The sequence below is a fragment of the Perca flavescens genome, chromosome 3 (genome assembly GCF_004354835.1).
Source record: "Perca flavescens isolate YP-PL-M2 chromosome 3, PFLA_1.0, whole genome shotgun sequence".
NCBI lineage: Eukaryota > Metazoa > Chordata > Actinopteri > Perciformes > Percidae > Perca > Perca flavescens.
In genome coordinates this window covers 34,659,416-34,684,381 of record NC_041333.1, presented here as the reverse complement: position 1 = coordinate 34,684,381, position 24,966 = coordinate 34,659,416, and the positions used below count along the sequence as shown (strand labels likewise).

General features: G+C 40.3%; 1 protein-coding gene across 4 annotated transcripts in view; it reads right to left on the bottom strand.

Moving 5' to 3' along the window:
- Nucleotides 1–24,966, bottom strand: part of slc8a2b (solute carrier family 8 member 2b) — a 195,239-nt gene that overhangs the window by 48,060 nt on the left and 122,213 nt on the right. Inside the window, exon 1 of one of the 4 annotated variants that reach the window (XM_028569687.1) lies at nt 13,010–13,144. The exons of 1 other annotated variant lie outside the window; for it this stretch is intronic. The gene's annotated coding sequence lies outside the window, so the exon portion shown is untranslated. Of the gene's footprint in view, nt 1–2,643; nt 2,680–3,464; nt 3,502–13,009; nt 13,145–24,966 lie in introns of those variants that run through there. 2 more of the 4 variants (XM_028569678.1, XM_028569670.1) reach the window with 2 other exon arrangements.

The window sequence follows — 24,966 nt, the reverse complement described above, 5'->3', positions numbered from 1 at the left end:
AATAATCTTTAAAAAAAAAGAAGTGTAGATACTAGGGTTCAAAAAGACTTCTGTAGAAGTTGAAGTATCAACTCAAGCTTCTTACTCAAGTAAAAGTGTAAAAGTACTGGTTTCAAAACTACTTAAAGTATAAAAGTAAAAGTAATGTAAGGGGGAAAAAATGCCATTAAGGACAAAAGCTTAGCCCGCCCCACAGGGGCCTAATAGTGCACTACCCCACCTCCACAAAAAAACATTTTTCTAAAGGCCATAATGACTATAATGTTATATTAAAATCATACCTGACAACTCAAGGGCTGAAAAAGGTGATCTCTCTCTCTCTCTCTCTCTCTCTCTCTCTCTCTCTCTCTCTCTATATATATATATATATATATATATATATATATATATATATATATATATATATATATATATATATATACACACAGTGGGGGAAATAAGTATTTGACCCCTTACTGATTTTGCAGGTTTGCCCACTTACAAAGAATGCAAAAATCTACAATTGTAATCATATGTACATTCAAACAGTGAAAGACAGAATCCCAAAGAAAATTCCAGAAAATCACATCATATGAATTTATTAAAATTGATAACCATCTGATGAGGAAAAACAAGTATTTGACCCCCTGGACAAACAGCAAGTATTCTGGCTCCTACAAGCCAGTTAGTCTTTCTTTAAGACACAGCCCCAATCCGAACCAATTATCTACATCAAATACACCTGCCTCACCTCGTTACCTGTATAAAAGACACCTGTCAACACCCAAACAACCAGCATCCAACATCACCACCATGGGCAAGACCAAAGAGCTTTCTACGGACATCAGGGACAAGATTGTTGATCTGCACAAGGCTGGGATGGGCTACAATAGAATCGGAAAGCAACTTGGAGAGAAAAGATCAACTGTCGGTGCAGTTATCAGGAAATGGAAGAAGCACCACACCACCGCCAACCTCCTCGGTCTGGGCCTCCACACAAGATCTTGCCTCGTGGGGTGTCCCTGATCATGCGAACGGTGAGGAATCATCCCAAAACCACAAGGGGAACTGATGAATCAACTGAAGGCAGCTGGGACCACAGTTACAAAAGAAACGGTTGGTAACACACTACGCTGTCATGGATTGAAATCCTGCAGCGCCGCAAAGGTCCCCCTGCTCAAGAAGAAACATGTACAGGCCCGCATGAAGTTCGCCATTCACCACCTGGACGACTCAGAAGAGGCCTGGAAGAAGGTGATGTGGTCAGATGAGACCAAAATAGAACTTTTTGGCCTCAACTCAACTCGTCGTGTTTGGAGGGCAAAGAACACCGAGTACAACCCAAAGAACACCATCCCCACCGTCAAGCATGGTGGTGGCAACATCATGCTTTGGGGGTGCTTTTCAGCCAAGGGGACGGGACAACTCCATCGTATTGAGGGGAGGATGGACGGGGCCATGTATCGTGGAATTCTGGACCGACATCTCCTTCCCTCAGTGAGAGAGCTGAAGATGGGTCGAGGATGGGTGTTTCAGCACGACAACGACCCTAAGCACACCGCCAAGCCAACAAAAGAGTGGCTAAAGAAGAAGCACATCAAGGTTCTGGAGTGGCCTAGCCAGTCTCCAGACCTGAATCCGATTGAAAATCTTTGGAGGGAGCTTAAAATTCGAGTTGCCAGGCGACAACCTCGGAACCTGAATGATTTGGAGGCTGTCTGCAGGGAGGAGTGGGCCAACATCCCTGCCGAAATGTGCACAAACCTTGTCACCAACTATAAAAACCGTTTGACATCTGTGCTGGCCAATAATGGCTTTTCTACAAAATATTAACATGCTGTTTGTCCAGGGGGTCAAATACTTGATTTTCCTCATCAGATGGTTATCAATTTTAATAAATTCATATGATGTGATTTTCTGGAATTTTCTTTGGGATTCTGTCTTCCACTGTTAGAATGTACATATGATAAAAATTGTAGATTTTTGCATTCTTTGTAAGTGGGCAAACCTGCAAAATCAGCAAGGGGTCAAATACTTATTTCCCCCACTGTGTGTGTGTGTGTGTATATATATATATATATATATATATATATATATATATATATATATATATATATAAAAGGAGCACATTTTTCAATTGTATTTGTCTGTTCTGTATGTTCAAAAATATAAAACAATAAAAAGTTGATCTAAAAAAAAAAAAGGAGCACAAGGAGACATTAAAGAACGGCTTGTGTATTGCTAAGGCCACAGGGTCAAAATTAAATGATTTATTAAAAATGTAATCACAATAACTTATAACAATAACTTATTTCAGACTGAGTCTGTGTTTTTCAATGGCAGTCTGGTGTTAGAATCCTCTCCAGAGAAATACAGACACAATTTTACACTTTTGTGGTGTTAACTAGCTAACGGTATGCTAACGTTACCTGCTGCCGAGTGTGGTGTTAACTAGCTAACGGTATGCTAACGTTACCTGCTGCCGAGTGTGGTGTTAACTAGCTAACGGTAGGCTAACGTTACCTGCTGTCGAGTCTGGGGTTAACTAGCTAACGGTAGGCTAACGTTACCTGCTGTCGAGTCTGGGGTTAACTAGCTAACGGTAGGCTAACGTTACCTGCTGTCGAGTCTGGTGTTAACTAGCTAACGGTAGGCTAACGTTACCTGCTGTCGAGTCTGGTGTTAACTAGCGTCCCGTGCGGCGATGTTTCGGTTGCCTCTAACGTCCATTTTTGGAGCATCATCAGAGAGAAGCACGGCACCGAAATCTGCGTTGCTATTCGGTCCGGTAGATAGCGGTCGTTAAGGCACCGGTGCTGTATTTGCACCGGGTCTGTGCAGGTGCGATGGATCGCGTACAAACCAATAGGGTGTCGGATGGTATATGTTTATACTTCTCATCCAGTTTTTTTGAACGATGACAAGCCGGAATGAAAACAAGCCAACTGAAATATATTTCAGTTGGCTTGTTTTTCAGTTGGAGTCTATTTTTTAAAATGTAAGGAGTAGAAAGTACATAAAACTGCGGGAAAATAAGGGGTAGAAGTAAAAAGTATGCTGTAAAAGAATTACTCACTTAAAACGACCATACCTATGGTATATATATTTTTGGAGTTGTGTAGTTACACTATCCCAAATGTTTCCATCAAATGGCACCCCAGAGAAATCTGTTATTTTATTTTCAGACACGTCACGTTTAATTTAGTCACGTTTCATTTAGTCGGCCGTCAGTGGCGTCATAACCTTTCACCATCTAGTTACTCATAACTTCCATCAAAACCAAGAGCTTCGCTTCAGAACTCAAACCTCCTATGGCGCCATTTTGATGCTACAAAGCAATCACCTCCCGTTAGCATTCCACTGACTGCCATTCATTTTGGTGTCACTTTGACAGCGAATAACTTTACATCTGAAGCGTTTAAAGACTCTATTTGTCCGTTGTTTAGTTCTAAAGAAACACGACAATGTATAAAAGGCTCCATTACCTTGTACCTCACGTTATGGCTCCGTAGCAGACGTTTTTATAAAAATAGGCTAACGATTGTGTCATAACCACGGACTTACTGTCTCACAGTAGAGGAATTACTGTATAGTACAGGAGAAGCTTGCATGCAGTTTCGACTTACATTAGCTGTTTAAGTTTAATTACTAATGTTATCTAGCATTTTAGTTAGCCATTATTAACCTGTGCCCATGTTATCTCCTTACATATACCTACGCTCTCCGTCTCTGTAAGTTTGGGAATGATTGAGATTTCTCTTGGCACAGCTACCAGAAGACTTACAACTTTCAGACAGGTTGCTCACGTCACATCTACGTTGTCTCTCTCAGTTGGAGGCTGCGCAGTAAAGCAAGAGATCACCGGAAAAGTGCTTCTAATATCCTTCACTGGTCTCCGTCCAAAGACACGGGATCTGTTGGTCCATTCTTATATATACTGTCTATGATCAAAACACGGACACCCAGATGCTATTTGTAAATCATTGGCCTACAATGTCACAGAAAAAAATACTGGTAACACTGCTTTTTCTGCCAAAAGGCATCATTTTGTGATTAATTACATGCCACTTTGCATACAGCAGAAACCGTATTTATTGATACATATCAATATTAATCCAGCTTAATGTTACTACAATGTATGGTTGACAAGTAGCTAACATTAATGCTAGCTAATTCTTGGTGGATATTGGCTGTGTGCATTTCTCTGTGGATTCAACATTTTGATACTTTCACAGTATTTATATAGCACCTCAACCTGCTTTATAACCAAAAAAGACCTTGAAATAACATTCCAGCTTTGCTTTTGAGAAAGATGCATTGAAAAACAAGTCTGCGCTATGAATTGCTGCCACAGAAGTATATCTACTTGTTTGCACATTCATGAACGGCCAAGTCTTTTGTTTTGCTTTTCAATCTCAAATCCATTTCGAGAAGATGTCCATGTTTACCAGAAAGAGTCCTGCCTCATGTATCAACAATACCTCCATTTATATGATGTGTTTACTACTCATATTAATGCAGAAAATCTCCACGGGTCCTTGAATATTAAGAACTCAAATGGGTGCACTTAAACGTTCAACTTCAACTTTACGAATTCTGAAAAGATGAAAAGTATGATTCATAGCAGATGACGTGATCCGGCAGAGACCCTGGCACGCTCTATTCATGGTGGTGAGTCACCGGTAGTGCGATGAAGGCCACTAGCCAAAACATGTCGGTCTCACAATAGAGTTATCCTTTCTACGTTGCCTCAGACTTGTTGTTGTGCCAGAATTTCCTGCTCTGCTTTTACAGTGAGTCACTCGTACACAGGAAAATTACAAAAGAGGCGGTAAAGAAGAAAAGGTTATAGGAAAGAAAAGCAGGACTAGAAAGTCAGATGGAGAAGTTGGTTACTAGGAGATGAGAAAGGAGAAGAGGAATGAAAGAAATAAGAAGATGAGGAAGAGAGAAGAGACAGAAAGACTGAGATTGAGGGAAGTGGAAAAGTGAAGGTGCAGAGAGGAGACAAAGAAACAACAAAGAGGTATAGAGGGTAAATAAAGAAAAGAGAAAATCAGGAATTAAAAGGTATTGGTAGGTGTGACTGACTTATTTTAGTTCACACCAGGCTCTTTCCTGCAGCATTTCTTTTAATCCAGGACATTTTTCTTTTACAAGGGGCAATTAAAGTAACCTTTACCTCTGGGGATATTTTGATGGAGGAAAAAAAAGAACATGGGGGAGAAGAGATGAAGAAAAAGAAAAGAGTGGGAGGGTGAAACCTGGGGTGCAACCTTAACTCCTTTCTGTCATACAAGCGTGCATGAACGCAGTGTGGAAGTTTTGATCAAAATTACCATTTTTTTGTAACCCTTTTTGGCTCCCTGTCCTCTGTATCTCCACAACACACTGTGTGTGTGTGTGTGTGCGTGCAAGAATGCGTCTGCCAACTGGTAATATTTAAACCTCAGTGTGAAACCAAAGGATGGACAGATGGACTGAACCCTGTTTCCTTCAGTATGTTCATCTTCTGCCTCTCAGGCTTCATCTCTCTCTCTCTCTCCATCCGTCCATTTGTGAGGATGAAAGCACCTGTTCACACCTTCTGTTTTTTTTATTATTTTTTTGTGCATTTCCACCTTTAATGGAGAGGACAGCTAGATTGGACACAGGTTGGACTCAAACCCCGGACCTCTGCGACAAGGCATGTACATGTGCACCTGCTCTACCCACTGAGCCAACCCGGCCACAGAGTTTCTTTCTTAACTTCTAATTCCTCCATTTCTATACATCTTTCTGTCCTCTCTGTGGACAAGTTTCTGTACATGACAAAGAAGAGTTGTAACAATATACATATATTTTTTAACAGTACTTCAACAGTAACCAGTAATCATCAAGTGAGAACATACTTTTACGATTTGCATAAGACAGACAATCACATTTTGTTGAAAAACCAGCATCTGTGAAGAAGTGACGGTCTCCTCCTGCTGCATAACAATCCCAGTTCACACAATAAATACACCAAGGTCAGCCTCTTCAAATGTTGGCTGTCTCCTCTGATAAACCCGACCACACAAGCAGAGACAGCAAATATTCTGACATGACAAACACGACAGGCTCGATTTTTTAGATTCTGTGCACTTTCAGTTTGGATTTGTGTGACTAAACAAAATGTTTATTCTCCATATTTGCTTTTCTGTATCTCCTGTGACCCAACAGGACACGACAGGGCTGCAGAGTAGTTTTGTCAACAAACACAACAGGAATGAAATGAGAATCATTGTCGGTAAGGGTATGCTTGTTCTCAAAAAACATCCCATGAGTAGCTCCAGGTTCCTGTTGTCCTATTGGCCTGTCTTATATAAGATAAGATGAGTTGTTTCAGTTAAACCGACAGAGACGGATGACAATTGGTTCAAATGAAATGATAAAAATCAAACAACAGAGCTGTGTCTTCCTATAGGCGGGCTATGCGGATGCAATCGGACCCCCCGAAGCCACTATAGGGGGCCCCAAAGCTGCAAGTTCAGCACGTTCAGCCTCATCATATATAGGGAGTAGGGCTGCACAATATAGTTTTTTTTTATCGTCATCGCAATATCAACTGGCACGATATACATATCCTGAAAGGTTGCAACATATCGCGATAGACACTACGAAATTCTTTTGTGTTAGTTGAAAGAAAATAGCAGTAGAAACCTGCACTTTAAAGTCTATATGTCCCTTTTTATGTTCAATTTGTTCAATAGAAATGATTGTTTTAACAAGCAATTTGTTGTATTTTAAAAGAATACTGAAAGCGACAGAAAGGCAGAACTGAGTACTCTAATATCTGATAATTTATCGCAAGTAATATCGTTATCGCGATATTCACCGTTATCGCGTATCGCATATTTTCCTCATATCGTGCAGCCCTAAAAGGGAGAAATAAAATTACCTGTCTTTATTTGTAGCCACTAGCAAGGAGCCTTCTTTGCTTTTAATTTTTTTTTAAATAAACCTGTTTGAGGAAAATCCTGCATCTGTTGCATTTATTGACGTAGAGGAGCCTCATTGTAAACTTTTTTATTATCATTTCTGTAAGTTTTAGCTGCTTGGGTCAACTTGAGATGTTTAATTTGAATTTGAGAGAGGTTTTTACGAATCTAGCTTTTCCTCCTAAAGTGTAACAGATTGATGCATCTCCACGGATCGTCTTCAAGGTTTGAATCACCCCCCATTGTAGTTTGACAAAATAGGGCTCCCAAAACAGCATCTTGCATAATGGCCCACCAAAAACTAGAAACGGCCCTGTTAAACAATATATATATATTTCAGGATAGGAGAAAAACGTGCCGTCTGGTTCACGTTATTACTACTGAGTTTATCTTTCAGCATTAACAGCAACGAGATATGATTTTGCTTTCATTCCGCCTTTTATAAACCCCCGAAAACTTTAGAAATGAGGTTTTAATTATTTGTGCATCTCTGGCGATGATCCCGGGTTTTAAAACGTGTTTATTAACATGTAGGTGTCTCATTAATGTCATCTCTTCTCTCCTGTTTCATTTCTCTTGTCAGGACCAAGAGTCTCCGTGGAGCCGGGAGCACGTCCAAATTGAAAGGGAAACAAAGTGGAGATGAGAGTCAAGACTAATGACTAATGGACTCTGCTGTGATTTTCACATTTACCAGCAGGACTGGATTACATTTGGCCAGTTTGGATTAACTCACCTTGACTGCCGCTGCATTTACTCTCTTTGAAAAACAATGCAATTTGAAATGAGTTATCAATTTCACCGATGTGTTGGCAGAGGCATACGAAGACTTGACACTGCAACGGTGTTTTTATAGTTTAATAGATAGTCTTTATTGTCCCCAAAGGGAAATTAATTTTGCCTTGTCGAGCAAACATGAGGAGCATCATCAAACATCGTGAGTCAGTACCTAGAAGCAAGTCTCTAAAGATGCACATTTGCCAGTTTCGCTGATTGTGTTTTTATTTTTGCAGACGACACAGCGTTCTGTAAAAGGCCAAAGGCGCATTTATAGACTTGCTTATTTATGAGTGATGAATTTCATCATTTGTTACATTTGAGCCCCCATCTCTGTGTTAATGATCGTTTTTATTTGAGCCTGACTTATGAAGCACTTTCTAACGTCTGTTTCAACACGAGCGCTGTCGATGGATGATCGAACATCCTTCTTCTGACGTTTAATAATAATAATGAGATAATAATAAGATTTACTTGACTGAGATTTACTGCAATGATAGCTTGCAGAAACGTGATTAATGTGTAACAGAAAGGAGATGTCGAGAGGTAAAGGGAAGGATGCACGGAAGGAGTGAAAGGCATTGACGGAGAAATTAAAAAAGTGCGTTGGGGTTGACACAGAGATACAAGTTGGGATGAGAGGTGCAGAAGGAGTGATGGAGGGATAAAATAAGTCATAAAGGGGTAGATGGAGGGATAAAAGAGGCAATGAGGTGTAGAACTAGGCATACGAGGTGGGATGAAGGGGTAGATGGGTGGGTAGGAGATGTATGGGGGGGCTGAAGGAGGGATGAAGGGTTGATTAAAGAGGAGTAAAAGAGGTGATAGGAGGGACAAAAGGTGTCACGGAGGAATAGATGGTGGGATTAAATAAGTAACGGAGAGGGCAGTTGGATTGATGAAAGGGAAGGTGGGATGAAGGGAGGGCTAGAAGGAAAGGGAGGGATAGAGAACACAAAGAAGGGGGCATGAAAGGAATATGGGAAGTGATCAAAGAGAAGGAAGAGATAGAAGGAGGGATGGCGGCTGGAGGAGCGAAGGGAGGGGTAATAAAGTCATAGGCTAAATAACACGAAGGAGAGGATATAAAAGGAGGGGATTGGATCGCAGGAACGATGTGGGCCGAGGTCCTAAAGACATTTATAGTCGCCATTCGGGATATAGGCACATGTGTGGTGTCATTGCGACCAGGGGAGAGGTTGGGTGGGGTAATTAATCAGAGAGAGAGAGAGAGGGAGAGAGAGAGAGAGAGAGAGAGAGACATACCATACTATATACAGTATACACATGGAACAATCCGATCTTGATTGTTTTGTGGTTCGTATCCTATCATCTATTGGCTTGACCTCTGTGAGTTTAAAATACCCCAATAATCAAAACTGGTCCCCAAAAACCTACTATAATTTTCTTTACATAAATAAAGACATTTGCGCCATGACTTGATGCAGAAAAAGGCACAAATTCACCAGAATGCAGAAAATGAAGTCTTTGATATGCTCAAAATTTTACTTTGGTTAAAGGTGGGCTCACACAGATAGATTTAGGTAACAGATTTACAACACACACCCACAAATCTGTCCCAACCCCCGCTCCCCCACCCCCCACAGATCTCAAATTACTTAAAACTTTGACAAATGAAGCCAAAACTATCTGATTCAACTAGTGCACTTTCTTTGCTTCTATCATGAAATAAAAACAGAACAACATGGTAAACGCAGTGATTGAACTGCAATCAAGCTGTCTGCCTGTGCAATATTACATCACGCTCTATCTCTCTTATTTTGTATTGCGTGAGCACACACACACACACACACACACACACACACACACACACACACACACACACACACACACACACAGTATATTTCTCCCATCATGCACGGTTACAGTAAGTGCCATCATTAGCCTCTGACTCCAATCCTCCCGATCATCAAACAGCCATTTAAACAGGGCATTAAACAATGTTTGCTGATGCTGATAGGTCTATTCCTATTAATTCCTTTTGGTGGTGACTGGGATGAAAGGTGAATTTAAAGCCATTACTCTAATATATTTGTGTGTTCTGCAGCCCTGATGAGAGCTATAAGGACACATTAGTTGTCTCTTTATGTGCCAGAGCTAAAGGAAATGCTTCTTCTATGCACACACACACACACACACACACACACACACACATTGTGGCATAGCTGTGCGTTCTGCCAGAGGCTAGCTGGTGTAGCTGGCAATCGATACTACAGGCTGACAGATTGACTGGCTGGCTTTACAACAGGGGGCTGAATGTCACAGTGTTCACATGCTGCACTGCTGAGCATCAACACAAGGCAACAGAAACAAGTGATTCTGCACAAAGATTGTTGATATTTGAACTCAAATGCGATCACGGAAGGCTTGTATCATGTGGATGTGCTGACAGTTTTGTTTGCATTACTTAGAATTCCTCATGGGGGCGACAGAAACTACAAACTATAGCTTTAACATTTTGTCACTGTATTTTGTACAGACAGACAGACAGACAGACAGACAGACACATATAAAGTAGGGCTGTACTGGATTAAAGAAATTCTTCTGTTTTGTAAAACTGAGTTTCTCTAGAAACAATCTTGCAAAAGCACCACTTTAAATCTGCCGTTTACCAGAGATGTGCTCATATATTTCTTGGAAATAAGTCACTCAGCATGAAAAAAACATAAAACAATGACTAATCGACTGAAGAAATCGTAGTCAGCTAAGATCAAAATTATCGATTACTCATCTAATCGACTCAGAGTGGGCAGCACTATCATAAACACCTTGCAATGCTCCCGCTGTTGTAGGCGTCTCTAGGACATTTTGCCACGATGACACACACACAGACTCACAAGGTGAAAACGATAGCTGTCGCAGCTGGTAATAATGAACAGAATTCATTTAATGCATTCTGGGATGCTGAATCACACAAACTTTGTATTGTCTATAGGCAGCGTAGTCATGGTCACCCCTCCTATCTCCCATTTACCAAATCGATGTTGAATATCAATAGGTAATTTGTGCCGAAACTAACGGTGCAGGCTGAGGATTTCATTACAGCCATACAGGCAACTCAGTTTTCAGCAGAAAATCCACTTAGGTTTGGTGACATATTGAGACCTTCACATTTAGCCAGAAACCCAAAAGGAGGGTTTCATACACGGACACAGACAAAACGTTTAAAAAACAGAGAAAAAGAGAACACTCTTTTCACACTCTTTATTGTGTTTAACAAGGGTTGGAGCTTATCTAACCCTGCCAGCATCCCAGAGTTTCCAATTAAAGCAACCTCGAAACTACATTAATACATCAAAATAACAGCAACTGCACTGTACCATTCGCTCAATCAAGGCAACAAAATGTTCTCTTCAAGACTCACTCTGTTGGCACTTTATATGTCCTTCTTGTTACATCTGAACAACGCTGAGAATAAAAGGAAATTTAAATGGATTTTGGTGTTTTGTTTTCTTTTTGAACTTCTGATATATTTGTATGTACCGTAGATAACTTGGTTCAATTACGTCCTTCAATCGAAGCACTAAGCCCAGAATAATTGGGACTATTTCAACTGAAAGCGCTCAAGAATTTCTTGTTGGGAGTTAAGTGTTCACACACAATTGTGTTTCACCTCTCAAATAATGTCAGCCTTTGCCTGCGGTGATATTCAAAGATTAAATCTTTATTTAAAGTAACAATTGCAGAGATCTCTGTTTTTTGTTCTTTTTGGCGGTTCGTGTGGTGATAAGCGGTAATTGCTGGTGTGTTTTTGGATCTCACTTTCAATTCAACTTGTTTTTTAAAATTTTCTTTGTTTGTTCGGACATAGTAACCATTAGCAGAGACTGGGAATCACAAGTCGCCGCTTCACACACAAGTGAGATGAAGAGTGAGTCTGTTGCATTAGCTCCGCATGCCCTCTCTGGTGGACCAACTGCTTCCGGATGATGGAAAACGCGTCACTAACTGTGAGTGATTTTTCCTTGCATGCCCAGTTCGTAATTTTGCAAATGTAAGGGCTTTCATCAGTGGGCCATAGGCTCAATCACCATCGCTTACCTCATTCGGCAATGGAGCTTTTTCACAGCAGACATTTTGACTTGTCATAGTAGGGAAAGCACAGCTGAAACTGATAACCTTAACGATGGCTCAGTTCCATCAAGTGTCCCAGTAAGATATTTCAGTGAGTCAGCATGTACAACACCAGGGCCTCTCCTAAGTGGAATGCAGCCATCAGTAATGGTTTTGAATACACCTTTTGCTTTTCCTACTTTGACATGCCATGTCTGCTGTGAAAAAGGTCTACAGATAGGGACCTAAGAGACATTTATTTAAAAAAAGTTTTTCTTTAGATTACTTCTTTGAGATTCAATCCTTGAATCCCTTTAGGATTCTGGGAAGGAGGCTCAATGTAATGCTCCGAGGACTAAACCACTGCAGTGTGAGGCGGTGTGCCTAATAATACGCAAACAACAAACAGTAATTCATTACACATGATCATGAATTGTTTGGTGGATGAACAGAGTTAAACGCTAAGTTAAACGGGAGGGGGTCTTAATACACGGGCTCGGGCAGGGCTCAGGCTTGCGCTCCGGGTTGTGCGGTAAATGAGCGGTCAGGTGATGCTTTTCGATTAGCGCGAAAATGGATGCTGAGGAGGTGAAACGGAGGCTGGCCTCTGGAGGATTTATTTTATTTCTTTGTTCCAACTTCCAAGTAGCCTATAGCCTACATTAGTCATGAATAAATGATGTTAAAAATGGCAAAAAGATCTGTGCGCGTGCAATATTGAATAATGTCGGGCTGTAAACAGGCTTTTAAAAAGTTGTCAATCAAAATGTAACTGTCGGGCTCGTGTGTCGTCGGGCCTAACTTTTAAGGCCCGATTACAGCTCTACACCCTATTGATTGCTGAGGGGGTTATCATCTTTTTCTCTGTCACTTCTCTGAGCTTTAGAACAGGCTCTGAGGGATTTAGTGTCTAAGTCTAGGTGACCGTTCTTTCGAAGTGGTAGCTCCGACCTGGTGACGCTCTTCCTGTTAACTTACGTTCTGCAATCTCGGTTGACGCTTTTAGAAAGCATTTGAAAACATACTTGTTCCAAATGGCTTTTGTCTCATGTTTGTAATTTTTTTTTTTTTTTTAACCCTCACTCAAACTGCATTTATTATTGCTTGTTTATTTTCTGTTTTGGATTTTAATGTTTTTTAATCAAATGTCTTTTGTGTGAAGCACTTTGTGACTCTGTCTGTGAAAGGTGCTATATCAAATAAATTACTTAATTACTTACTTAGTCATTTCAGTGTGGTGGATGCTTGCTGTCATGGTGGTTTGAACTTGGGTGCATCAGTGGACGGGCATCAGCTGGAAATGCCAACAAGCTGTTTGCAAGTAAACAGAGCATACACTTCCCACAGGCAATCACGCATACAGTCACAATCCATCATGTCCACCAGATTTACGTCTCCTCATGTGTCCACAGCGTGTGTCTGAAAGTCCTGAGGACACAATGACAGAGTCGGTCGTTGAAGGTACCTGACACATTTGACTGATCCAAAAAGACTCCATAAAAGCATTTTTATCAAATCCAAATCAGCATTGAATCTTTTGATGATTAACAAAATACACAGCATGAACACATCCCCCCACCTTGTCATCACCACCCACCCACACAACAATCAAGAAAAGATGACACAGTAACTACAATATTCAAAACCAATACCAAAATAGACAATAAACCATAAACCAAATGAACATATGTATAACACCATAAACCCATCATACACGTCCCTCCCCAACACAGAGATTCTTAGGAGCCCTCCAGAAAGCTCAGATACTTTCTCCATTTTCTAGTGTAGATGCCCAATCTGCCAAAGCGTTTATATGACATTTTTTCAAATGCCGCCACCCTAGCCATCTCACAAGCCCACTCCTGGATTGAAGGCACCCCTTCATTCTTCCATCCATCATAAAAGAATCTGTCCGGCTATCATTAAACTGGTCTGGACCCAGCTTCTTATGAGTTTATCCATCCCCCGCTTAGGATTAACCCATCTCCCAGAACAAATTGAATCTTTTTTTTTTTTTATTAAATCCGAATCCTTTCTAATCCCAAAACAAATCTAATTTCCTATCCTAACTACCTACCTACAGCTAAATGATATGTGCGTTTGCTTTTTGGAAACACAAAAAAGATTAAGGCGAGATATAAGGTCCCTTAAGAGAAATGCAGCTTGATTAAAAAACGTGTCTATGCCAACGGCGATCCAAAATGAAATCTATAGCAACTCAATCCTACTGTAGGTATAATAATATCAGGCTGCATCCGCCTACTACCTCTACTGGGAGAGGACAAACCAGAGGAGGCTTATTTGTGAGTAAACCACACTGGCTATTTCAAGCATTTCAACAAATGACCAATGCTGCTTTCTTTCTTGTGTCCAAGTGATGCTTTGCATTTTAGCACAAGTTATAAGATCTTGTCAGTTTGCACTGAGCGATGATGATGATGATGATGTGCAGGCCGGCAAGGGTCAAGGCTGAAAGTTGTGAAGTGTTTGGCAAAGACTTAAAGAGCAGTGACTCAAGGACACCTGCCACTCTGAGGCAGAGGTCTAATAGGCTCGTCTCTGCTCTTTTAAAAGCAGACATTATTACCAGTGGCAGAAAAACACTTAGGAAGAGAAAGGCTTTTCTGTCCCTGGTGCTTTTCTCGGCCTATTTCTATCCCCTCTCTCCCTCTCTGTCTGTCTCTCTCTTTTCCTCTCTCTCTCTCTCTCTCTCACTTGTTCTCCCTCTCAATGTTCATTCTCCTTAGTGGCTCACAAACACAAAGCTGTCCAACTTGGCACACTGGCTACAACGTGCCAGTGATGTCCTCTAGCTGGCAGGTCATTTTACGGTCATCACAAAAGTCCTCACCCGAACTTTTAAAATACTACTTTCCCACAAAGACAAAGACAGGATAGACTCAAACGACTCTCTCTCTCCCACTCACTCTCTTCATCGCACACTCCCTCACCTCACTCTCTTTGCTCCTCATCCGTGTCATCATGTTTTGTGAAGGACTAGTTCTTCGATTCTTTTAGCCGTTGCCAAAACATCAGGCGGTCCGGATTAAAAGTGTGTGAGGCTCTAGGGCTTTAATCTACAGATCAGAGGCAGCAGACCACTCTGTCTAATGAGATCAAGGTGTGACAAGAAGGGCTCGCTGTTTTGGTTTTAACCTTTATTTGAGAACGTTTTCTGTTTCTCGCAAACTAGTGGCTGGTATCATATTTATTCTTATGCTGATTTGGATAGTGGTTATTTGCAAAGCCTCGTTCTGGTTCCTGTTATTAACAGTTTAGTTGATGTCCCCACAGTGTTGCATGTCAGGGGAGAATGCTGTTGGAACTTTTGAATTTGTTTTCCAATCCAGAAAAGCGTACATGGATGTTTAAGGGTTTAAGGTTGCGCTAATTTTGAGGTACGTGGTTTTCAATGGACAGAAAGGCGATGACACATTGTAAAAAAAGATCAATTTACCTCTGAGATATAGTGAGGTAGAAGTATAAAGTATCTTAAAATGGAAATACTCATTAAAGTACACAAGTACCTTGAATTTGTACTTAAGTACAGTACATTAATGTAGCTGGAGTGACATTTAGTGATGATCTGAATCTGAAGAAGTTTTAGGCTGGGCAGGTTATCTAATATGATCACGATTTCGGCCCTTAACGATCCCCAAAACAATGTAATCATCAAACAAAAAAAAAAAGTTCTGAATGGCACACGCACTTTCGCCCCTCCCAAAGGCTAAACTCACTCAGAGAACATTTGTATATAAAAATTTTACGTTATATATATTTCAAGGGGAATTCAAAAAGTTCAACTGGTAAAGTATCCATGGAAAATCTCATAGTTGAAGGGGTTTCAACTGTTGATTTCACCGTTTTATAAGTTCAATAAATGCAACATCTTTCCAAACGCCAATGAGTAATCATGTTTAATATTGACCAAAATAATTGTGATTTTTTTTTTTCGTAATCGAGCAGCCCTACTTTTGGTCACTCTATTCCAAAGAAGAGCCGTGTTTTGAAGGTTTCCTACAACCAATAGTTGAGCCAAAACCTTCACTGAATGACTTTGTATTACAGATGCCTTTAGATGACTTGTGTCTCTAGAAATGAATGATGCCGGTATTAATGCAGAATCCATTTTCATCTCAACACACCCTTCGTCTATGCCCACTTTCTCATCCCATTCAGTACATCACGTTAAAGTTCATTTGATGAGTGATTGCTCCTCATAAGACACCTCTGTAATATCACCTGAAGCCAGCTGGCGGAGGAGTAAAAAGCTCTCCCTGCTGTAAATTGTAATGACACTAATTTCTAGGGAATGATTATAAAGTGTTTCTTAAGAGGAGGACGATGGAACCCAGCTGTCAGGGACGTTATTCAGCCTTTGTACATGGAGGGAGGAAAACAGCAACAACCCAGTGCAGGCCTGTGTGTGTGTGTGTGTGTGTGTGTGATGATGACACCATCTGCTGTTGACTTCACTGGGGGAAACATTAGAGCCACATGGAGAGGCTCTCTGATGTATTCATTCAATATAATAGACACATTCTTTTCTATTTTCTGCAAAATATGAAGGCTTGTTTGACCTAAATGACAAAAAAAATCATTTATTTTTACCTCTAATATAGCCATGCAGAGAGTGTTGGTTTCATTTGTACATGTTAGCAAATATCTGTCTTTGACATTTGTGCCTCCACACCAGTACAATGGAGGTGAACAGTTCTCATCAGAGCTACGTTTTACCAAAGAAATAGTTCCTACTCCTCATTGTTTCTGTGTGTGTAGTGTCGCATTGCCAGAACTTCCTCCATAGCGCTGCCGAGGAAGGTCTGGCGAGTCCACACAGCATTCCTGGATGGGAGAAAAATGTGCTCTGGTTTATTGGCATTTCGTTAAACCAATCACAATCGTCTTGGCCGGTGCTAAGAGCTGGATTCAATGATGGTGCCTCTGCAAAATAGCCTGGGGAAGGAACTTGTTTTGGTAGAACGTGTACGTTCAAAAGTTGTTTTAGTCGTACAACAGAAAACTCAGATTGGAAGATAGTCTAGCTAGCTGTCTGGATTTACCCTGCAGAGATCTGAGGAGCAGTTAACCATAGTCCTCAGAAATCCACCGGAGGTTAGAACGCCAACACAAAGAAGGCAGAAGGTAACGGACATCCGGCCTAAAAAGAGGGATCATCCAGATCAAATTTCCAGGGGCACCTGAACAATCCCGGAAGTGGAACGTCGTTGATATAGACTAGTGGGTGTGTGCAGCACGGTATCCACAGGAATTACGCCCATACTACTTCACGTAGGGGATTCTCAAAGTGGGTCCACGAAAAATGTTCAGATTCATTCATTTAAATTATCATGGTATACAGTAAAATAATTCCCTGGTATATTCTGTAACTTGTAAGGGGTCCTTGGCTAAAAACAAATGTCTTTGCCTAAAGTATCTTGGCAGAAAGTAAGTCAAATTAATGTTTGGCTTTTTACTTACTTGCATTTTTTGAAATATGTTAGGTCCATATGTATTTGTGTTATGCTGTTAATGTGAAAATGAACTGCTACCTCCTCTGTCAGCCACTTAAAAGAAATAAGCAGTAATATCAGACTAATTACAAAAGCTGGTCAGTCTGACATCATATTGCCTGAGCTCATTACTATTCATTAGCTCGCCCAGTTGGGTTTGGTAAAGGATTCTGACAGCCAGGCTCTCAATGGCTAGCTGTTAGCCAATCAGATTCAAACAGCTTAACTTGTTGAATATTAATGAGAACTGGCAGAAATCGAGCTGAGTCTTCCTGTAGGCTTTCTATACCATGCTAGAAAGGCTTGAAACAAGGTAACCAAGGCATTTTTTACACAAAAAATGTTACAGAGTCCATGGTAGAACTTCAGATATTACCACAAAGAAATACGTGTGGCAGGGCACCTTTAACCTGTATTGTAGCTGCTGTGCACGGATATAATAGAAAGCCAGATTTATTTAATATATAATTTGTTATTTTTGCAAAACCGACCAATGTTGACGGCCTTGTCTGGTGATATGGTTGCTGTGTTTGTATTTGTTAGGTGGGTGTGGTGCCCTCAGGAGGTGGTGCCACCAGGGATTGGCAAAAACACAAATGGAGGCATCTGTGTAACCAGCAGGACCTACACACACACACACACACACACACACACACACACACACACACACACACACACACACACACACACACACACACAGTCTCCTCTCTGATGTGTCAACCACACACCAACACAACCTAATTTAAGACACAAAGGACACTTAATTACTTTATGGATTGCCGCTTTTCTGACAGCTTTTAACGCTATATCCTTTCACTGTCTTTCTTCTATATACAGTATTTTTTTACACTACATAAACAAAATGTTTATCAAAAAAAAATTCTACACTCTAATTTGTGTGACTTTCAAGAACTAGTCAGAATTGTCAGGAATCCACAAATCCTTTAAACTTAACAACACAATCACGTATTTGTCGTCCACACCTATTGGCGTCAGATCAGAAACGATAACGCTGTTTTTTCAGTGCTTTACAAAACACTGACCACAATCACCATTTCAAAAATGACTCATGAAAATTATTGCTCTCCCTCCTATGGTTAAAGGTCCCATGGCATGAAAATTTCACTTTATGAGGTTTTTTAACTTTAATATGTGTTCCCCCAGACTGCCTATGGTCCCCCAGTGGGTAGAAATGGTGATAGGTGTAAACCGAGCCCTGGGTATCCTGCTGTGTCTTTGAGAAAAATGAAAGCTGAGATGGGTTGATCTGGAATCTTGCTCCTTATGAGGTCATAAGGAGGAAGGTTACCTCCCCTTTCTCTTCTTTGCCCACCCAGAGAATTTGGCCCGCCTATGAGAAAGAGAGAGACATCATGGCTTGCAAACGAGCGAAGTGGCAGTTGGTCAAGGCCGAATTGACTTTGCAGAATTAGGGGACCACTAAGGTCCATATAAAAGAGACTTCAGATACAGTATTAGGGGACCACTAAGGTCTATATAAAAGAGACTTCAGATACAGTATTAGGGGACCACTAAGGTCTATATAAAAGAGACTTCAGATACAGTATTAAGGGACCACTAAGGTCTATATAAAAGAGACTTCAGATACAGTATTAAGGGACCACTAAGGTCCATATAAAAGAGACTTCAGATACAGTATTAGGGGACCACTAAGGTCTATATAAAAGAGACTTCAGATACAGTATTAAGGGACCACTAAGGTCTATATAAAAGAGACTTCAGATACAGTATTAAGGGACCACTAAGGTCTATATAAAAGAGACTTCAGATACAGTATTAGGGGACCACTAAGGTCTATATAAAAGAGACTTCAGATACAGTATTAGGGGACCACTAAGGTCTATATAAAAGAGACTTCAGATACAGTATTAAGGGACCACTAAGGTCTATATAAAAGAGACTTCAGATACAGTATTAAGGGACCACTAAGGTCTATATAAAAGAGACTTCAGATACAGTATTAGGGGACCACTAAGGTCTATATAAAAGAGACTTCAGATACAGTATTAGGGGACCACTAAGGTCTATATAAAAGAGACTTCAGATACAGTATTAGGGGACCACTAAGGTCTATATAAAAGAGACTTCAGATACAGTATTAGGGGACCACTAAGGTCTATATAAAAGAGACTTCAGATACAGTATTAGGGGACCACTAAGGCCTATATAAAAGCATCCAAAAAGCAGCATGTCATAGGACCTTTAAGGTTGGGAAGGGTTCGGCAAATGGTTGTAAACAAACCCCCAGCTTAGGCAAATGTATTTGAATAATAAAATGAAGTTGAATAGTGAAATCAATATCCAAACTGATGGCCAAAACTATGATAATAAGACCACAATCATAATAAACCAAAAATCCCTTAACAATAGCAGTAGAGTCAAAAAACAGCAGTAATCCAACTGTGTAAAATACTCATAATCACGTGTGGTCCATCATTACACATCTACACACCCAGGCTGTGTCCAATTCATCATGAGTGACCTACGCAGATGCATTGCACATACACAACATACATATGATCCATTCTGTGTCCCATCCATCACTATAGCTGCATGAATAGTAGCTGGCTCTAGCCTGTACTTGGATTTGCAGTATTAGTGTGATTAATGAGCTGATCTGGGAGGAGGAGGGATGTGAAACACACACACACACACACACACACACACACACACACACACACACACACACACACACACACACACACACACACACACACACACACACAGCCAAATGGCTATTGAATGTTAAAATTTAAATCAGCCACTCTAAGATTTACCACTGTTTTTTTGGCTGGTAAGTGAAGCAAGTCTACCAGCCACTTGCATATTTTACCAGCATTTGACTAGTAAATGGTGTTAATTTTTAACCCTGGACATATCACAGTTTTACATAAAAATATAAAAGCAAGGCTAATGTAATTCTTTATCTGACTCTGGGTCATTTCTCTCTCTCCCCCTCTCTCTCTCTCTCTCTTAAAATCTATGTGTGTTATGGTTTTATTCATAACACTGATGTACTGCATCTCCGTCAGGACAATAACACTCAAGAGACTCGTGGGATTGCTGGGAAAACACCTCAATTCATCACGTGATGAGTCACATTGGTGTGTGCAGCTGAGTGTGTCCCAGAGTTTCACAACCACTCTTTTGAAATTTCCAAAATTGGATTGACAGTGTTGGTGTTTATTTCATATAGTTTGACTACAAACCGGTTCAAAAACAACCCTGATTTATTCTTTACAGTTGAAGTCTTGGCCTGTTATGTTATTTCCCTCCGAGAAAACACAGACAGTAAAATTATATTGTGACTTTACGTTTCAGCTTTACATCTCTAATTCCGTACTTTTGTTTTTATCCTGGGCATTAACAAACCCAATGCGCTCATGCTTTCAAATGGTGCAAGACAAACAGCACTTTGCAACCCACACCCACACCCACACACACACACACACACACACACACACACACACACACACACACACACACAGCAGCAGTGGATGAGAAACTAAATTGAATGAAAGAGTAAAAGTGCTTTTAAGATGTTTCCGTCTCAAACTAATGAAGAGAGCATTTAGCAGCGTGCTGCTGTGTTTGCTAAAACACTTGAGCTACCTTTTATTTGTTTCATTCATTCAGCAAAAGCTTTTACACAGAACTTCTGCTGAGTGCACCAATAAACTAGAATCAAATAGAAAATTTGGAAAAGCTGCATTAGATTAAACAGCCCGACTGAGCCCACTCCTGATTATGGAAGAACATTTCCAATGTGAATTATTCACAAAGATGTGCCAGCTACCACAGTTTATAGAGAATGTTCTGTCAGTGTATAAAAGAGTTGAGTAGTTTCTTTGTAAAAGCTGACATACTCATGATTGATTATAATCAATATAATATATAATACTATATGTGATGTGTAAGTATATTAATCTACAGAACCATTTTGTGCTTCACAAATGTCTTCACACACTGCATTTAGGGTGCACATTTGACAGATTAACATATTCACATGACTAGTAAATAATAGCTTGTAAAACTTGTTAAATTTAGTTTTCTGAGACATTTGTTTGACTTGTGTGTCACGGAAGGCTTGTATCATGTGGATGCGTCGACAGTTTTGTTGTCATTACTTAGAATTCCTCATGGGGGAGACAGAAACTACGCACTATAGCTTTAAAGTTTGAATCATTTAATAATATATGCCAGTCCTGGCTTATATGGAGACACCTGATAGAAATGACCACTACAGCTTTACAGTGCAGCCAAACAAACCGTAATACAAGGATAGAAAATAGTAATTTTTATTTGCGCAATCCTTTGATCTTTTGTTTTCAACAAACTCACAGAGTGACTCGCTTAACGTTAAAACTTTGTGGGTTTACTACGGTACACGAAAATCAATAAAAAGTCAAAATGAAAAAAACTCTCACCGGGACAATTCCTCATCTTTATTTCCTAGCGCTCCATCTCATTCATCAAGCTGCGGTTCTGAAGGCAATAACGGTATATGAGACGTCAGTTTAGAGTGGACTCACTATTTAACTGCATTAATTGTTAATTGCATGGAGAGAAATCCAAGTTTCTCATTAATAATGCCAACGGCTGTATTGACTCATACAAATGAGGCAGCAATCAATACGTGTTTTTAAGTGAATGTGCTTGTTCTGTCATTCAAAAAACTTTTAAAGACTGAGTGTTTAATGAAAGTCACTGAAGCATGACGTTTTGAATTTAATTTTACATTTTAATTAAACACTTCTCCTACTCCTTGTACAACACCACAGTGCATGCGTCTCTCTCTCTCTGCTCTGTTTGTCTCGTAGACCTCACGTGTAGATGATTTATGGGATGTGCATACTTATATTTATGCTAGTTGTTGTTAAAATGTTGTCGAGAATCACCGCATCTGTATTTATCTCCATTTTCATTGTCTGTCCATTGTCCATTTATTCCATTATGGTGATTCGACTTTGATTGATGGTACTTCTCTACGGTAATGTACACCCACTGGCCACTTCATTAGGTATACTTGTACAATCTAATGTGATCCATTACAACGGCTCTGCCATGAGTTTTACGAAGCTTATACCTTTCAGTTTTTGTGCACATTGTCATAATTGTCAAAAACAAAAGTAATAACTAGTCTTTCATTTCCTGGATTCTTCAGGTGCTGCTGGATAATTCCACCGGCTGTCCCTCATTTTGGTCGGATGTCTGTCACCTTCCGCGGTTTTGTGAGGACTATGGTTAACTGCTCCTCAGATCTCTGCAGGGTAAATCCAGACAGCTAGCTAGACTATCTGTCCAATCTGAGTTTTCTCTCGCCCGACTAAAACTACTTTTGAACGTACACACGTTCCACCAAAACAAGTTCCTTCCCGAGACTATTTTGCACAGGCACCGTGGCTTAGTGCCACCCATAACGATTGTGATTTGTTTAAAGAAATGGCAATAAACCAGAGTACGTTTCTTTCCCATCCCGGAATGCTGTGTGGAATAGCCAGACCCTCCTCCGCAGCGCTGTGGAGGAAGGTCTGGCAATGCAAGACTAAGTAACAGGTAATAAAGTGGTACTTCTTCTGCCGCTGGTATACAGAATATTGATCTCCCTCCGCCATTAGACTGAGGGGCGCCCAGTGTCGACAGGGACTGAACCTCACATGATGAGGCACAAATAACAAAGGGAGGCTAACAAACACACCCTCTTTTCCCCTCTCTGCCACCCTCTCATGCACACACAAACTCTCATTAGGACACATTGAGGCTAAATCAGGGATCAAATTGGTCTCTCAACAATCATTTTCTTTATGCCTGCTGAGCCTCGTTCTCTTGGAGGAGACAATCAGTGTCAGTCGACAGAGCAGAGACACACAGAGGCAACGAGAGAATGGCATGTTCAAATCCAGCGACCCAAACAGACACTGCTCTGAGAGCTCTAACGGAGAGTGTGTGTGACTGGAAATCTAAATAAAGGAAGCTGATTCTAACCGAGCTGTTTGTCCTGAGTTACTGCACATCTCAACATGACAACAAAAGATGTTTGATATCTTTTTGTATCTTAATCTTTGCTGTTCCTCTATATTCCCCTCTAAGTCCCTCGGCTATTTTTAGTGCTCCTGCTCTTCTCTGCTTTCCTTCTTTTCCGTTGCTGTTTTGTTTGTTTAATGTTTTATTACCATGTGGAGTACTTTGAATTGCATTTGAATTAATAGTGCTAAACAAAAAAGCTTGAAACAAGGTCTACCAGCCTAAATTGCTCAACGTGTTTCTCTTCCAAAAGTTTTTATCCAGAAACAGTTGATGCAAAAGGGGTCATCAAGGTCCTCTCTTATTTGGTACAACACAGAGTCCTGTTTGAATTTTTTACCCACTATTTCTGTGCAGATTACTTCTACCATGAGAGAGACTTTATCATAACGCCTAAAAAAATAACCAAACAGTTTTGTTTTTTTCCTGGACTCTCCTCATTTAATAATATAATAATACTAACTTTATTTGTATAGCACTTATCTAAGCAAGGTTTCAAAGTGTTTCACTAAATGCATGATAATATATATATATATATATATATATATATATATATATATATATATACAATTATGAACCTGAAAATGAGCAAAATATGAGCACTTTAACTCATATTATGCTCATTTTCAGGTTCATGATTGTATTTAGAGGTTGTACCAGAATAGGTTTATGTGGTTTAATTTTCAGAAAAGACCATAATTTTGTTGTACGGCAAATTGCTGCAGGTCCTCTTTTCACCCTGTGTGTTGAGCTATCTGTTTTAGCTACAGAGTGAGGCCTCGCACTTCTGTCCCATCTTTGTTGTAAGTCACACATGCTCAGTATGTACTGCTAGCTTGTCAGTTGCAGAGTATGAGGGAGTGCCATGCTAGCAGCTAGGTGAGTATTATAACGTGTGATACAAAGTGACCACGTTGGTCTCTGAAGTAAAGGCTGGACTACAATAGAGCTGTTTGGAGCAGTTTGTGAACAGTGTTTTCTGTTGGAGATGGTAAGTCCCTTTGGGGGGGACTTTGGGCTTTTCACTTTGTAAACCTATAACGTGCACAGAAAAGATATATAACACAATAAAGGAAAGGGAAAAAGCCAAAAAGCATAATATGAGCACTTTAAATAAATTAAAAAAGATAAGATACTTTTTTTTTTTTTATTAATCATCTTATTAGTTGAAGATGGTCGCGGCAGGGTTGCGTGGCATGTTCTCGTACAAAACCCGAAGGTTAGGGTTAGTGTTAAGGTTATGAAAGCTCTAACGGGAAAGTGTTAGTGGAGTTTTTAAACTTAATTTCTATTAAAATGAAAACACTGTCACAGGATAAAATTGTTTTGTTAGCCTCAAACTATTTCTCCTCTGATTGGACTGAACATTCCAAGACACTTCTGTTTGAACTGTGCCCGACAACGCAACGCAATGTCAAGCATAAAGGCGCCCAGAAGGACATTAACAACATCAAGGACTGCTTGAAATTGCTCAATGAGCGCGGTGAAGACATTCCCAGGTTTGTCTCACACTTCCTGGATGAACTTCCACCTGTTGGGTTTTGGCAACATGGATGCCTTGGCGGTACTCGGCAGCTGGGAAGTTTCTACTCTAAGGGGATCTCTGGAAATGCTGGCAA